This window comes from Montipora foliosa, chromosome 10, assembly GCF_036669935.1.
Source record: "Montipora foliosa isolate CH-2021 chromosome 10, ASM3666993v2, whole genome shotgun sequence".
Classification (NCBI taxonomy): domain Eukaryota; kingdom Metazoa; phylum Cnidaria; class Anthozoa; order Scleractinia; family Acroporidae; genus Montipora; species Montipora foliosa.
In genome coordinates, this window is record NC_090878.1 from 4,919,277 (window position 1) to 4,931,329 (window position 12,053).

The 12,053-nt window shown below is 38.1% G+C and overlaps 2 long non-coding RNA genes across 2 annotated transcripts in view; one reads left to right on the forward strand and one right to left on the reverse strand.

Annotated features, from left to right (window-relative positions):
* The window catches only part of LOC137973753 (uncharacterized), a 104,828-nt gene that overhangs the window by 3,475 nt on the left and 89,300 nt on the right, over window positions 1–12,053 (reverse strand). The gene's annotated exons all lie outside the window — the stretch shown is intronic.
* LOC137973121 (uncharacterized) lies at window positions 2,960–8,237 on the forward strand. The gene is made up of 3 exons (XR_011117171.1): window positions 2,960–3,057; window positions 6,697–7,059; window positions 8,161–8,237. It is a non-coding gene; the product is annotated as an uncharacterized lncRNA (long non-coding RNA).

The window sequence follows — 12,053 nt, forward strand, 5'->3', positions numbered from 1 at the left end:
TCCATTCGTTCACGTCGTTCAACATGGGCGAATTATCCTAAAACTAAATTTATACGAGCGAGTATAAATGTAGAATGAAAGATTTGCGTTTCGTCACTGATGCTCGCGTTGTCGTCAAAACCTAAAATTTAGTGATTCCGCATTGTTATTAATCAGAGTGACGCAAAAATATGACCCAAGATGCGTGACGCACGGGCAGCACCATAACTTGACATCTTTTAACCAATGATGTTCTTGTTTTGTGGCGTTGTCGTTGTCGTAGCCGTTGTCGTTTCTTGAGAAGACTGGGAGGGGGGGGGGGGGGGGAGGGAGGGAAGGTAGTTGCATCCCCTTGGTCTCATCCAAGTTGTTTCTTACACTACTTTGTTCTCACGAGTTCATTGCCATCGGTTCTTCTTTGCGGACAGAGTATGAGGGAAGTTGATTCTTAAATATGATAAAAATACATCATAGCGACCAAATGCTATTTCCAATGATAGGCAAACTTTATTTGCTACTACCCTGGCGCGGGCATTTTCATGAACTAAGTTCCGAATAAATTAAATGTTAACCTTACAACAGGGTGACCCGAAAACACTGACCCCCCAGCCGGTCCATGGACTACCCCGACGGACTCCCCAAACGGACTACCCCAAAAATACTATTTCAAGTGAGTACTATTGGTCGTAAGCAGCGTCACAATTAATGCTAAGCCCAAACATCCATTTTAAACAGCGTTAGTCAACAGTATTTAAGTCTAAGCGACCATTTTAATAAGGTTAGCTTTGAATAATAGTTGTGATGGCTGATTACTTCATGTAAGTGAAGTGAAACCGGTGCAACAATTATTGAGGCTAACCTTTTTAAAATGGGAGCTTAGACTTAGGTACTGTTGACCAACGCTGTTTAAGGACGGTGCCTACTAATTCAAAGGTATTTTTGCGCGGTTTCCTGAATATGCGGGAAAAGCAGATCTTAACAAGTATTATTAAAATCTAAAAAGGAAACTGGGGGTAACCACGCATTTTTCGAAGATAATTAGTCAACAATATTTGTAAAAAGCTTTAAAATACAAAGCAATGTATGGCGTTCTTTGCCAAATTGAAGCTTAATTATCTCTGAAAATTGCATGGTTACCCCCAATTTTCTTTTTCGATACCAAGAGCACTTGCTAAGTTCTGCTTTCTCCTCATAGTTTTGAACCGCGCAAAAATATCCCTGTATTAATAAGCACCGCCGATAGGAAATCCGAGTATCTGGAGATGCGCAGAACGTATGCGCAGTAACAATAGTAGGCACCGTCCTTAAAATGGATGTTTAGGCTTGGCACTAATTGTGACGCTGCTTACGACCAATAGTACTCACTATAAATAGTATTTTCGGGGTAGTCCTTTTGGGTAGTCCATGGACCGGGGGTCAGTGTTTTCGGGTCACCCCTTAAAACATCATACGAAGTGGGTTAAATTTAAAAACTGCATATTTGTAGAGCGGATTGACGAAATAGAGAAGTGATCTTCGCACTTATCTAGATAATTTAAGCAATTGCCTCTTGAAAACAATCATTATACGAAAGTTCTTAAATGCTCCAATCGAAACTAAAAAAGTGACTTTATCGTTAAAGATAGATTGATTCCTTTGATAGCTATAGACAATGAGTCCTTTTGTTCTTTAAGCACTTCAAACATGTGGACTTGTCAGGATTATCTGTGGTATTGGTCGCCTACAAACGGATCCATTAATTTAGCCTTTTTCAACACATAATCCATTTTACATTATTGTTGACAAGAGATTTTTGTTTTATGTTTTTTGAGATGGTTGCTAAATTATAGCATGCATGCCTATAGAAAGCTTACCTAGTGAGCAAGCATGGATGAAGGAGTAACACGGTGCAAAAATACGGTAAACACAACTCCAACAGCCAGCAGTGCTTCTATAACGCTTGTTGGTTACGAAATACTTCAAACGAATCTGACAGGAATAGTGGGCCACACCCATTGGTATCAGTATTTTATTCTTTACAAGGAGATCACAGCTTTTTAGTCTGTGAGTGTAATCCTTAAGTGTGACCATTCAAATGAAAGCTACCACTTAAGGATTACACTCACAGACTCAAAAGTCGTGGTACTATTGATTACGCTCTACAGGATTGTTTAACTTTGAGTCTGGACGTGAAATCCTGTGGTACTCTTTATTACGCTGTAAAGGTGGGAGTTTCCCTATGGTGCTGTTTACAATGCTGTACGATATACAATAAAATCTATCTGCGTGTATCATGTCAGACGTCTTCAAAAAATAATAGAATACGCTGATAAACATGAGCAAAGGGAATAGCCTTTTGCGGATCTAGGCTTCCTTAACACATGATAAGACGGTACGAATAAGAAATATAGTGTTGTCGCATCCTACAGGTCGTGAAAGTGATTCACTATCAACATTTTATATTACTTTCATCCAGATCCTGAAGATAAATCCTGCATTCTCTGAAAATCTTATTTTAAAAATTACAGACAAAACTGGACCAATTAAAGAAGTGCTTTATGTGGCTTAAACTAGTTAAACCACCGATTATTGACGACGATATCCACAATAACGGACTGAAAACACGTCTGTTCGCAAAAGACGTTTCGAGAATTTTTTAATGAATACTTTTTCCAACAGCTTAGATCAAAATAATTGCTTTTTTTAACCTACCTAAAACCAAGAGGTCGGTTTAGGTACTTCCTTTTGAAATGTTCAATATTGGCAACTAACTACACAGAAAAGACTGTAGGTGCGAACACATCCTTTCAATATCGTGAAAAGGATTTCCTCTGCCCAATAATGCCGGACAGACTCAATTTATTCTCCATCCGACACTTTTGGAACAAAAAAATTCCCTTTGTGACAAACGCGTTTTCCTTGACTTCATTTCCTTTGTGTTCTTATCAGACAAAAAAGCTATCTTTCACTACATACATCCGCTTGCCTTGGTTCAAAACTTATGAAACGTTCTCGCTTGTAATTCACCTCGCTATAGCCATCTCTAGACGAACACTGGTCACTACGAAGAAGCTGCGCGCTTAACAAATCATTAACTTGGTAAGCTTGAAAATTACTCTAAACTAAATTATATTATAAAATCTACAACTTTTTAGTTGCACTCAGTATTCTTGTGCGTAAAACGGTCCGTCCATTATTAAACATCATTCGTATCACTTTGAAAACACGGGGTTAAGAATTATTGCACCAAAGTACTCAAGAGTCAAATTCGACCGTTTAAGCTGGCCGGTCACCAAAGAAAATAGCCAAAAGAGTTACTTTCATTTAAGACTGTACAAGGGGGTTTCTATACTTTTGTGACTGTGAGCGAATCCTCGGTGTGACCAAACAAATGAAACCTACGGATCGAGCAGTAATTTTCTGTGGTGCTGTTTATTATGCTGTACAACGTGGTTTCCAGTTCGGAAGTATGTCGACGATACGACTTTGGCTGAAGTGGTCCCAAAGGGCACAGGATGCTCTTGCCGAAGTAGAACGTTGGTCAACGACGAACACACTACAGTTGAATGCTGAAAGGTGTTAAGAATTAAACATAGACTTCAAAGTCGCTAGGAGTGAATTTGACCCTATTGTAATTAATACAAATTTGTTTAGTAGACGTTTCGAGCGTTAGCCCTTCGTCAGAGCTCTGACGAAGGGCTAACGCTCGAAACGTCAGCTTTTAGAATCTCTGTACGGTGGCCAATTTACAATATCAACTTCGTTGATAAAACCAAATTTTTTTATACTACTTCCCCACCGACGCAGCACCACAGTTTCTTTAGAGACTACCCACTTCATTCATTTGTTTAGTAGAACATGCTAAAACATTGGGTGTCACTACTTCAAATACACTTCAATGGAACATTTAAATCATATTAACAACACTATTAAAAAGGCAAATAAACGCCTTCATTTTCTACTGCTATTACGACGAGCTAAAATATCATCATCAGATATAATTAGATTCTATTCTACTTGTATAAGGCCGTTAATAGAGTATTGTTCTCCCGTGTTCCATAATGCTATTCCAGAATATCTATCTAATGATCTAGAACATGTACAAAAGAGGGTGCTCTCAATTATTTCACCTGGAAACAGTTACAACAAGAATCTAGAGCTATTTAACATGATTTCCTTGTATGATAGAAGAACTGAACTCTGTAGAAACTTTTTTTAATAATATCATTGCAAATCCATCAAATAAGTTACATCATTTACTGCCTCCGAGTAACATTCATAAGTCCAATTTGATACATGAGCGTAATTTTGCGCTACCTCATATAAGTACCAACAGGTTTAAGAATACTTTTATACCAGCTATGAGCAAGTCTCACGTTTAATATAGATATTTTAATTATTCTTTAACATAGGTATTTTATCAAATGTTTTATCACATGTTTAGTAGTATATTATTTTTTTTATCCTATCTCATTACCTGTTAGTTAATATTTATTATAATCAATCTTTACTGATAGTTGTTATTATTTAAGCACTTCAGCCTTTTGGCTGCAATGTATATTATTTGTAATAAAGTTTTTCTTTCTATCTATCTACCTTAAGTCCGTGTGGTAAATCCTAGAGTGTGACAATTCAAATGAAAGCTACTGAGCAGTACTTTCCTGTGATGGTTCTATCATTTGAGTCTGTGAGTGAAATCCTAAAGTGTGACCATTCAAATGAAAGCTACTGAGCAGTACTTTCCTGTGGTGCTGTTTATTATGCTGTACAAAGTGGCTCTATCTTTTGAGTCTGTGGGTGTAATCCTTAAGTGTGACCATTCAAATGAAAGCTACTGAGCAGTACTTTCCTGTGGTGCTGTTTATTATGCTGTACAGAGTGGTTCTATCTTTTGAGTCTGTGGGTGAAATCCTAAAGTGTGACCATTCAAATGAAAGCTACTGAGCAGTACTTTCCTGTGGTGCTGTTTATTATGCTGTACAAAGTGGCTCTATCTTTTGAGTCTGTGGGTGTAATCCTTAAGTGTGACCATTCAAATGAAAGCTACTGAGCAGTACTTTCCTGTGGTGCTGTTTATTATGCTGTACAAAGTGGCTCTATCTTTTGTGTCTGTGGGTGAAATCCTTAAGTGTGACCATTCAAATGAAAGCTACTGAGCAGTACTTTCCTGTGGTGCTGTTTATTATGCTGTACAAAGTGGCTCTATCTTTTGAGTCTGTGGGTGTAATCCTTAAGTGTGACCATTCAAATGAAAGCTACTGAGCAGTACTTTCCTGTGGTGCTGTTTATTATGCTGTACAAAGTGGCTCTATCTTTTGAGTCTGTGGGTGTAATCCTTAAGTGTGACCATTCAAATGAAAGCTACTGAGCAGTACTTTCCTGCGGTGCTGTTTATTATGCTGTACAAAGTGGCTCTATCTTTTGAGTCTGTGGGTGTAATCCTTAAGTGTGACCATTCAAATGAAAGCTACTGAGCAGTACTTTCCTGTGGTGCTGTTTATTATGCTGTACAAAGTGGCTCTATCTCTTGACTCTGTGGGTGTAATCCTTAAGTGTGACCATTCAAATGAAAGCTACTGAGCAGTACTTTCCTGTGGTGCTGTTTATTATGCTGTACAAAGTGGCTCTATCTTTTGAGTCTGTGGGTGTAATCCTTAAGTGTGACCATTCAAATGAAAGCTACTGAGCAGTACTTTCCTGTGGTGCTGTTTATTATGCTGTACAAAGTGGTTCTATCTTTTGTGTCTGTGGGTGAAATCCTTAAGTGTGACCATTCAAATGAAAGCTACTGAGAAGTACTTTCATGTGGTGCCACTTATTATGCTGTACAAGGTGGTTCTATCTTTTGACTCTGTGTGGTAAAGCCTAAAGTGTGAACATTCAAATGAAAGCTACTGAGCAGTACTTTCATGTGGTACTGTTTATTATGCTGTACAAGGTGGTTCTATCTTTTGACTCTGTGTGGTAAATCCTAAAGTGTGAACATTCAAATGAAAGCTACTGAGAAGTACTTTCATGTGGTGCCATTTATTATGCTGTACAAGGTGGTTCTATCTTTTGACTCTGTGTGGTAAAGCCTACAGTGTGAACATTCAAATGAAAGCTACTGAGAAGTACTTTCATGTGGTACTGTTTATTATGCTGTACAAGGTGGTTCTATCTTTTGACTCTGTGTGGTAAATCCTAAAGTGTGAACATTCAAATGAAAGCTACTGAGAAGTACTTTCATGTGGTGCCATTTATTATGCTGTACAAGGTGGTTCTATCTTTTGAGTCTGTGGGTGAAATCCTAAAGTGTGAACATTCAAATGAAAGCTACTGAGAAGTACTTTCATGTGGTACTGTTTATTATGCTGTACAAGGTGGTTCTATCTTTTGAGTCTGTACGGTAAATCCTAAAGTGTGACCATTCAAATTAAAGATACTGAGCAGTACTTTCATGTGTTTTTGAGTCTGTGGGCGTAAACCTAATGTGTGAACATTCAAATGAAAGCTACTGAGCAGTACTTTCCTAAGGTGCTGTCGATTATGCTCTACAGGGTGATAGTCACTTTGGATTCTGTGGGTGTAATCCTAAAGTGTGGCTATTGGTACGTTTACACGGTTGCCTTTGCTACATTATGCAATACGATATTTTACCAGCTGCATAGCTTGGTTAACTGAAAATGACAGACAACAATGTCCTTCTCAGACCTTAAAATGGCAACTCTTAATTCGCATTGCCTGTCTTTTTTCCAGGGTTACTTTTCATGACAAAGATGAAGAAAGCAGTTGCAACAACACAAGTTATTCTGGTTATTATGTGTGTATTTGCGGAGAACGGAAAATCGTTTCTGAGAGGTGGCAGAGAAGTGATCTACAATAAACATGGCAGACAGATTCCGCACTGGGATGGCAACTCTAATGTTAATAAGGTAATGAGGCGCCCGTCTCAGTTGCCTTCCAAGAAAGAAACTACATTTGGCCCTCCCTTGTCAGCAATGAGAGGCATTTCAGCTACCCCTCCCCCGCAAGGATGGCGATGCATTTTAGCAGCCCCTCCTCCGCCAGGATTGAGAAGCAATATACCTACTCATCTCGCGTCCAAGGGATTTAAGACCGGTAAAGTATGACCTCATCCATTTTCTAAAAATACGTTCTCTAAAAGATTTCTTGTTCAATTATTTTTGTGCACCCCTGAGACAATTACTAAGATCGGTAAAAGTTTGCCCGGCAAAAGAAATCATTCGGTTACGTCTTCGTACAAATGCCCTATTCTGTAATCTTTGCCATTCAAAGATAATAAGTCTGTCAACACTGGCTATTTCAATCTCGCTTGAATTTAAATTTTTAATTTACATCAGTTTAAGTTGATTAATAGAGTTTTTGCACGGCAGCCATGTTGCAGGGCAGGAACAATGAAAATGTTTTGCATTACAAAGAACATTTATTCCCATAGGAAAATAATATATTGTTCCTGCCAGCAACATGGCTGCCGTGCAAAACCTCTATTCCCCCCATTGGCAAGAAAATAGACGACGAACAGTACTCCAATCGACAGTGCGAAAATTACGAAGCAACCTCGACGCTGATTCTTTAACGGAAGAAAAATAGATGCATCCTGAAAAGAACTCTGGGAGTCGGGTTGATATCAAATGGTGGACTGTAAGAACATGAAAATTCAAATATAATTTGCTTCGACAAATTAAAATGCGCGATGATTCCTTCCACTTTCAAGCGATTTAACTTTTAATGCTTCCGCATTTGGCGATTGGCTTAAAATTGCCGGGTCACATTCTCAGCCAATCATAAGGTAAGAGTAAAACAAAGCGTGCTAGCGTTTTCTCGCGTTTGGGGCCACGACCAAGTATTTACTTTACTCTGTGTTTGGTTCATTAAATTGTGGGCATCTATTTTGATTGGCTACAGCTTTTTTTAACTCAATCCTTCCGTGTATGATGAATTTCTCAAGTGGCAAATGAAAGATCATCGAAAAGAATATATTAACATCATGCTTCGTAACCAAACACAAAGGGATTTTTTGCGTTAGATGGACCCTTTTAAAGCAGTCAACACAAAAAAACCGAAATCGTTATTGACAGGTCTCTATATTAGGTCAACTATAGTAGGTCGACTTCACTTTAAATAACAAAAAAGGGGAAAAAATGTTGATATTTATGTATGAACTTCACGGTTGTAAAATATTGCCTTTTGTCCTTTCAGATATATCCAAGCGACACAGACGCCAATAAGGAAAGTGACTAAACAATGATAGCTCCACAAAAATTTGATCAAAGTGAAATAAAAAGTATCTTTCTTGTTATAATAAGATCTGCTTTGCTTCTTTAATAGTCAAGGATATTACATTGCAAGGAAAATGGTTTCTGGGCAAGCGATAGCTATTAGAAATAACAACAACAGCAACAACAATAATAATAATAATAATAACAATAATAATAATAATAATAATAATAATAATAATAAAGAATTTTTCGAAGCCTGGAATATTCTTTGATTAGAAACACAAGAATCTATGGTTGCTACAAAGTTGTATTGGTTACCAAAACGAGGAATTTTACTTAAAACGGGAAAGTTCTTTAACAAGACGCCTAAGGGCGTTTCCGCGGGACCACTTTCATAAACGGTGATCACCTTTCAGGACGGTGCCTACTAATTCAAAGTTATTTTTGCGCAGTTTACCGCATATGCGGGAAAAGCAGATCTTAACAAGTGTTATTGAAATCCAAAAAGGAAATTGGGGGTAACCACGCAAGATAATTAATCAACAATATTCGTAAAGAGCTTTAAAATACAAAGCAATGTCTGGCGTTCTTTGCCAACTTTGAAGCTTAATTATCCCTGAAAAATGCATGGTTACCCCCAATTTTCTTTTTGGATACTAAGAGCACTTGCTAAGTTCTGCTTTCTCCGCATATTTTTAAACTGCGCAAAAATATTCCTGTATTAATAAGCACCGCCGATAGGAAATCCGAGTATCTCGAGATGCGCAGAACGTATGGGCAATAACAATAGTAGCCACCGTGCTTAATTTCTTTTGTCTTTATGTTAATTAGACCTACTGCCCTCATTTTGAAACAAATATTCTCTTGAAATTTGCTCATTGTAGCGAGGCTAAAAAGGCTTATTAGCATTACAACAAAGGAATATTTTATTTGGCCGCCATTATGAAAGAGGTTTATGGTAAGCCAATCCGGCGGACCGAAGAAATCACGTGGCGAAAATTTACCAGACAGATGAGCCTGTAACTTTAGATAGCTGCTATCTGTTGCCAAAAGGGAAAAACTAAGGTTATCTATTACTTGATAATATTAAATTTGCCAATGGAAGCACTCAGCACAGCAGTACGATCAGAACGGTTTACTTTTAATAAAGCTTCTCGAGGATATCCACGAGTAAAAAGAAATTTGACCTGTTATTCAGCGTGGGCGCCGCCACAGACATCCCACGGGATTAAAAACAAGAAATTACTGGCGAAGCTTTGTTTAGTTTTGAGAAATTTTCAAGTTGTTCGAATGTCGAGTTTTTCAAAGCCGGGTTTGCGCTACAATATTGCACAGACATAAAAATGAAAATGACCTTCCTGACGAATTCACTCACAGAGTTACAAGAACCCATATTTCTGGGAAAAAACCGGAAAGGTTTTTGGAAAATGATGAACTTGAATACAGTAGCGATATTTTTGTGTTAAGTTTATAATGACGCACGTCATTTTCACAAATCAGCGATGAAGAACTGCGGATGTGAAATCAGGTGAAGCTATGATGGTCATTTTGGGTTCAAATGACCAGCTCCCAACATCAGTGGCTTCATAGGTCAGTTCGTTAGAACGTCGCACCGGCATCGCGAGGTCACGGCTTCAAACCCGGTAGAAATCCTGAATTTTTTAGGCTTCTCCACGAAACTGCTAAAATTACGTTCATAACTGCGAGGGCCATAGCTTCACTTGATTTCATGTCCACAGTTCAATATATGATTCATTTCATATATCATGTCATCGTTGATACATTCATCGCGGGAACATTAGAACCCACGAATGACCAGTTCCCAACACCAGTGGCTTCATAGCTCACTTGGTTAGAGCGTTGCCCCTGCATCGCGAGGTCACGGGTTCAAACCCGTTTAACTCCTGAATTTTTTAGGCTTCTCCACGCAATTGCTAAAATTGCGTTCATAACTGCGAGGATTATAGCTTCACTTGATTTTCACAAATGTTACGAAATCTCTTACTTTGATCTCAAACGCTTCCAATTATTGATCAGTAAAGTGTTTTAAGACTTGAAATACGGCGAACTTTGTATGGCAAACGTATGTTCCCCTTAAAAAGAATGAAACCTCCAGAACACCAATCCAAATAAGTGCAAACCCTAATTTAGCAAAAGTTTATAACGCGGACGCCACCGTTTGATAAAGAGCCTGAAAATAACGCGGACGCATTTCCTTTCTATGGACTCATTTCTTTCTGATGGGTACGCAGAAAGAAAATTAAAAACTTTTCTCTAATTATTCCGGCTTAAACGTGTTTTGAAATATCTCTCTTATGAAGAAAGAGCAAGGATTTGTGTCAACTTAAATGCCCCGTAAAAGCCTCGGGGATTTCAAGAAAAGCCGGGAATGAATCCACTCAGAAGGCTTCAGTATGCGTTCAATTGAGATAATCTTTGAGAAAACCTTTTTTTAATTAATTGCGGCTTAACTCTGGGTAATAGCTGATCCTGATTCGAAATACTCCAAAAAGACACTAATAGGTAACAAAGCCACACTGGAGTGAAATAAATGAGTTTTCAACTCAAACGGATTTTAAAGCGAACGGGCCAGCCCTATATCCTGAAGAAGACAGTTATCAGTGGGCTGCGCTCGCACGTTTTCACAAACCAAATTTGATTCCTCATCTGGTTAAAGCAGATTCCGGAATTTATCATGTGCATTTTGTTTAACTCTAATTATACTGACCCAATGCCAACAGATGGTACCTGCAAAAACAGTCACTTTAGTTCATTACGATAAATAAAGAGGATAAAATTGTGATAATTTTATTTCTAGATATTTAATTACCTCTGGAAACTAAATTATGCTCACAAACAAAGGAAACTCACTGTTTATTTCTGAATGGCTCTTAGCTTCAAACAATAGTCCCTATTCGTCCACGGGGATCTGTGAAACATCTGGTACCCTTGTTGTCTTTGCTTTGTCTTAAGAAAACTTGTACTGAAATATGCTCTATTACGGTCCATTTGTTCTCTATTGTTTTTGAAAGATCTTCATCAGAGGTCACTTTTATTCATTAACTCTTTGAGTATGCTTAAGTAAACAGCGTGTAAAAATAAAAAAATGAACAAGCACAACAACTCCGAAGTCAGCTACATTTAGATGCGAAGTATTAATGGAAATATTATCGTTGTTTACCTCCTCTCTTTTAGTGTTGCAATTCACGCACGTTTCGTGTGAAACTAAAAACAGTAGTTTTTAAAGTTGACGGCGAAAAGTACAGCCGCACACCTAAGAAACACATCGAGAACGAACACATGGCATCATTGCGGAAACCTTGCTGACTTACAAGTTTTATGATAAGTTGGTAAAAGTGTTTGCCGGAGATAACCGTTTCGATCCATGGCGTCGGCGCTGAGACCGACACAAGCTTAATTCTGGTTTTTGAGAAGGTTTTGTAAAAGCAGTTATTTTGTCTAAAAGTCCGCAAACAACGGATTCGAGGATGACACTTTTCTTACAGAAACATTTCTTTTATAGCTCATTCAGTTAAAAAGAAAACCAGTGTTCTCTAGATGGACATTGAATATAATGACTCCAATGCTCTGACTACAACCGCCAATGGATTACGTTCTGCTTGGGGCCACACTAAATTATACTAAACTTATTACAAATCTGGCCCCAGTACTTAAATCGTCGGATAGCCTTATCCGGTGAACAAGTCATTATTCAGATTATGAAATATAGTTCACGTTAAACGTTAACTTGGCCAAAGTGTTTGCACGCACCTTTGCTTAGATGAGCTTAGAGTGTGCATATATCTCAGTTGCACAGATTGAAACTGTCTGATAGTGACTTATCCACCCGATAAAGTTATACGGCATTTGAAC